Raw genomic sequence first — 5,728 nt, 5'->3', positions numbered from 1 at the left:
ATTTAGTAGTGTTTCTCTGGTAAAACCTTCTGTGTTACAGAAAAAAATAGAATAAAATTAAATTCAGCAAGAAAAATGAAATTTGCAAATTTCACCTCCACTTTGCTTTAATTCCTGTGAAATGCCTAAAGGGTTAAAAAAAACTGTCTAAATGCTGTTTTGAATACTTTGAGGGGTCTAGTTTTTAAAACGGGAAGTTTTGTGGGTGTTTCTAATACATAGGTGCCTCAAAGCCACTTCAGAACTGAACAGGTACCTTAAAAAAAAGGCTTTTGAAATGTTCTTAAAAATATGAGAAATTGCTGTTTATGTTCAAAAAATCATGCCAATCTAAAGTAGAATTATGGGAAATGTGAACTAGTAAATATTTTGGTTGGTATAACCATCTGTTTTACAAGCAGATGCATTTTTTACTTTAGAAAAATTCTATTTTTTCTAAATTTTCTCTACATTTTGCAATTTTTCACTAATAAACACTGAACATATCAACACAATTTTACAGCTAACATAAAGCCCAATGTCTCACAAGAAAACAATCTCCGAATCGCTTGGATAGGTTTAAGCATTTCGACATTATTACCACATAAAGTTAAATATGTCAGATTTGAAAAATGGGCTCTGAGCCCTAAGTCCCGAACTAGGCTGCGTCCTTAAGTGGTTAAGCAACTATCAAATATATCAATGTTTTACATCTCCTGTCACTCTTTGTCCTACAGTATATAATCCAGTACATATGGCGGCACGTTCCATACACTCTGTATTGTGTACATATGATACAATGTCCTGTCACCTACCACTGGATTAAACGCGATGTCACACAAATAGCGCTGTGAAGGGTCGGTTAGGTGAAATGTATACACTGTGGTAAGTTGCAGCCGCGCACATAACAATTACCAGTCACACTTATGGATTGATGTTAAAGATTTATTTAAGGTTTTTGTGGATCAAAATATATAATGGTAAAGATGATGGTAATACAAGATCCAGCAAAAACTACGGTATATGTCACAGTATATACTGTAGTATCAGTAAGGGGTGGAAAATCTGGATTCCACAGACACAAGTAGAGATGACATATTGTCCTGTTCTGAACCTGGTCTTCTGGGTGATATTGATGCCCTGGTGACCACATTGATGTCTCTTCTGTGACAGATGTTGTAGAAATGTTAAGTCTCGCCATTGGAATTCTTGTAAGATGGCGGATTCTGCCCTTGGTTGTTATTAGTGTTGATGTTCTGTTGATATCTGCTGACTTGTTCTGGGGGGAGAAGCACACAACCCTATTAAATATTGATCATTCAGGCTGCTTGATAAATATAGAGAGGGGACACATCCAGAGGAACTTACCTTTCTATCAGCATTGATGGTGGCTCCTCCGGTGACAGGGAGCGCTATTCTCGCCAGATGTACTGCGGAATTGATGTTTATGCTGCAAGACAAATATTTGCTATTAATGTTCTATAATGTGTGTTTCTTAGCAGACACAACATCTAGAAGACTTTTTAAGGTGATTTGAGGTAAATACATTTCTTAATTGATCCTTGGCGTCACACTACAAACCTTGAAGATGGTTGATGCAAGCAGTGGGTCTGACCTAGAGCTGCGCTCTTCAGCATGTTACGGGAACTTTCTAATGTTCCGATGTTTTATGCCCCGGAGATTGTAACTTTTCCTTAGGAGTCCTGCAAGATGCCAAGTAATGTCTTCCATCAATAGCAATGTTCCTTGTATCCATCATTTTTGCTTAGAAGCTAATGCATCATAAAATCCAGTTGTTCCATCCATTCAGATGACAGGTTCCTTTAGGAAACTCATTGTACTATACTACATACATGCTTACAGTTGGGGAAGTTGTTCCCCAAAGCCCACAACCTTCATTCAGAAATGAAAACGTGTCTGAATACAAGGAGTTGGAATTTTAAGATTGAAAATACTTATTTACACTTTAGTTAAATTAGTTGATAAAATAAATTACAGATACAGAGGAAAACCTAAGAGATGGAAGAACATTTTCACCGCAAACATAATAGACAACTACAAAGCTCTTACCTGTAAGGACATGAACAGATGCAGCTACTTTTTTTGTCCTTTCCTCCTAATGCCCGTTACATAGATTTTACGATCAAAGCGTCCACCAGCCAAGGGGATGCTGGAATGAGAAATATATTTATGTAAGACATATGATAATGTTAGCAGGTAACCACACTTTGCTTAGTTTCACATCCTATAATCCTCCAGTACTGTTACCAAGGTGTACAGCCACCTGCCCCAAAGTGTGAGCTCTGGCTATAAGGACCATGTAGTAATGACGGCTACTGAAAGTATCATACGAACAATATGGAGGAAAACATGACTTACTCATCTGAACCAGGCCTGATCTTTACTTCAAAGATGCCAAAAACAGGTCGGTGGTCTGAGGTCTTCAAAACAGGGCAAGAGTCGTATCTCAGGACTCGTACATCTCCCTCACATTGGCTTTTAAACAACACCCTGTCCTGTAGAGGTCATGAAAATAACAAATATCATTAGTGAAATCATATTATAATATATTATTAAACTGCAAAACAACACAGACCTAAATGTTGGGCCTACTTTATTTATATTGCAGAATATTGAGACTTTATTGCATTTTAGGTTTGACTTGGTCACACAGATTTCATTAAATAAGTATCCTTGACCCATGCTGGGCAACAACATATTACACTGGGAAACTGTGATGACAAACTCACTACATAAAAGTAAAATTAACTGAAAGCTTTGTTCATAAGAAATTACTCTTCCAGCTATAATAATAACAATTCATTACATTGGGGGAGGGGATTCATTATATAATGGGTGCTCTGGCCCATGGATTCTATTGTCTCTCAAGCTCTGTAGACCTGGAAATAAGATATCTTACCGTATATGATGGAATTCTCTGCTTTGCTGATGTATCATAGGTGTCTGTGCCAATGTCAAACTTATATGTAGGAAGGAAATCAATGGTGTGCTCCTTGAACCCTAGAAATATGGACCCTTAAGTTGAAAGAAAAAAAAGTTGTCAGTATTAAAAAAAAAAAGGAGCAATTGATAATTTTAGCACTATATAAGAATTTGGGGAACATATCAACCATCATGTCAGTGATTTGTATTAATCTGTGGAAGTGGTTGTGGTATTAAAGGGGTTTTCCAACTTCTGACAACTGATGACATACTCACCAGATAGGTCATCAGTACATGATCTGTGGTGGTCCGACACCCGGACCCTGCACTAATCAGCTGGTCCGGTGCCTTTGAGCACCGGATGTACATGTCGGATGCAGTTGGCGCCGGCCACGGAATTGCAGCCGAGCTGCAGTACTGCAACTCTGCTCCTATTCAAGTGAATAGGAGGCAGACCTGCAGTTATGCATCATGGCAGCTATGCTATGTAAGGAGCCAACTGCTACCGGCTCCGTACATAGCATTGTATGGCATAACATCCGGTGCCCGCAGGCCACTGGAGCAGCTTAACGGTGCAGCGTCCAGGTGTCGGACCCGCACCGATGATATACTGGTCTACTAGTAAATATACCATTGTTCTTGGCTTCATTCAGATGGTCGTGTTTGAGGAGACTGGACATATCTTTTCCTTGGATCTTCTGCAGAAGAGATTCCACATTTTTTCTGTCCTCTTTAAGTTGAAAATTGAGGTCTCCAAACCAAAACACCCGATCAAAGCGGCTGGTGACGTCCACTGTAGAATAAAAATAAATAAAAAAATTATAGCACATGACTGCATTAGACTCAACGGAGACAAATAGAGAGATAAAAGGATCCATAGGTTCAACCACATAAGTAATACTCACAGGCATTGGAGTTGATTCTTTCCGGAATAATTTGAGGCAGACGGAGACCCTCAGTGATGGTTTTATAGTCCTGGATCCTCTTGCTGACTGCCCCAACTGCCAACAAAAAAATACATATTAGCAGTAGCGGATGATCATATGGGCGGCCCGAATCGCATATTATTTTCAAAAAAACACATTGCAGCGCGCCACCGCCGCTAATGGAGAGGAGGGGTGGGTGTGAGGGATTATACGGCCGCACCGTCCGCCCTGCTGCCTCCCTGAGGGGGAGGCGGCGCAACTGAAACCAGCCGCCGCCACCCCCTCCTGCACTAATTGTACCTGCGTGTATCTGTATTACTGGCCACTCACAACATAGAATGAGATTGATAGATTAGAAAAAGTTTGATCAAACTGGAACAAACCTTTTATTTTTACCAAAACATTATTAGTACAGATCTCTTCATATCATCCCATATATTTCAGTTAATTATCAAATAGCAGCAATTTTATACAAAGTAAAACTGTACATGGTCATATATTAATATTGTAAATACTTACATCTCAGATGTGAATTAATAAAAAGGAAAGATGTTCCAAAGACGGTGAAGGCAACACCCAAGGCTCCTTTAGTTTTCACATGGTGGAATAGCCTGGTTGTTACATGGGTGTGCTCTACCTCTGTATAAGAAATTAAACACAAAAAGACGGGTCAGTGGTTAAGAGTACTACTTGCAACAATGGAATAGAAATTATTTCCAATTAAACTATGGAAATATTACTAGAACATAATTTCATACTTTGTAACTGTGGTGTGAACTTTTAGATCTCCAATACTCAGAAGTCAAGAATCTGAGAGCCAAGCTCTTAGGCATCTAATTCTAATAACTAAATAAGATGTTCCAGCTAATGACTACATTCAAGACTTCTTATGTAGACGTAGGAATGTGAATCTTACCTGAGCAGAACCAGATTAGTTCCCGTCGAACAAAGATGGTGAGATACAGGACTCCGAGCCCGGAGGAGTGGTATAATACATAGTGTGGTCCAAGGGTCTCCTGTAATTTTATCTCCCATTCCCGTCTACAAGAAGACACAATTTCAGATTTACATATTAATAAATGACACAAGATTAAGATACTCAACTCATCTGTATCAACACTCCATATAATAATAACCTCTGGGGATACATTTTGAAAATTAAGGAGTGATAATACAATAAGTAGAGCATTGAGAGAGAATTTGTATCAGCCGCCCTGCTGTCCATCTGCAGTCATAGGCTGGTGTAAGACAACCTGAGAAGACTTACCTGTTTGGACATCCTTCCTGAACGCCAATAACATAAATGTCTTTCGTATCATCTGATGGTAACAGCAGATCCTCCACATTTTGCGGGTAATCCTGTTCAAAATATACAAACATTAATATTGTATACAAAGAGCGCCAACTCAACTGACATAGGGTAGAATATAACCTGACTATGTGATATTCAACTACAAACTAAAGAGACATGGTTACTGGCCCATTTCATCCAACTTGAGCTCGGGCACACTGATGGGTCACAATAAATATTGTACATTACTTCTCACCTTTCCCTCCATATTCCAGGTGGCAACATATAGTCTCAACCGTCTATCTGGGAAATAGCGATCCAGTTCTCTAGCGCCGATCACAGCGCTGCTGCCAAAGTTTCTGTGAAGATATGGGGAGAATTAAAGATCTAGTGACTGTTATACCACAGCTCTGGATATCTGAGCAATGTATGAGAATTATTAGTTACATACCTTTTACGGATATTTTTGGAGCGCAGGCGGGTCAGCAGGCTGAATGCGCTCTTCTTGGTGTTCTTTGACGTAATGTCACAATATTTGCTGTGACTAAGATCGCTGGATTTTTCATCTGCCATATCTTTGATGACAGAA

At 39.3% G+C, this 5,728-nt stretch overlaps 1 long non-coding RNA gene across 1 annotated transcript; it reads right to left on the bottom strand.

Annotated features, from left to right (window-relative positions):
- Positions 1-1,352: 1,352 nt before the first annotated feature.
- On the bottom strand, positions 1,353-2,143 carry LOC142674727 (uncharacterized). Its single transcript, XR_012851820.1, has 3 exons — positions 2,050-2,143; positions 1,561-1,682; positions 1,353-1,429 (listed from the first exon to the last, which is right to left on the bottom strand). It is a non-coding gene; the product is annotated as an uncharacterized LOC142674727 (long non-coding RNA).
- Positions 2,144-5,728: the final 3,585 nt, after the last annotated feature.

The sequence above is a fragment of the Rhinoderma darwinii genome (assembly GCF_050947455.1).
Source record: "Rhinoderma darwinii isolate aRhiDar2 chromosome 2 unlocalized genomic scaffold, aRhiDar2.hap1 SUPER_2_unloc_20, whole genome shotgun sequence".
Taxonomy (NCBI): domain Eukaryota; kingdom Metazoa; phylum Chordata; class Amphibia; order Anura; family Rhinodermatidae; genus Rhinoderma; species Rhinoderma darwinii.
This window is presented reverse-complemented; position numbering and strand designations above follow the sequence as displayed.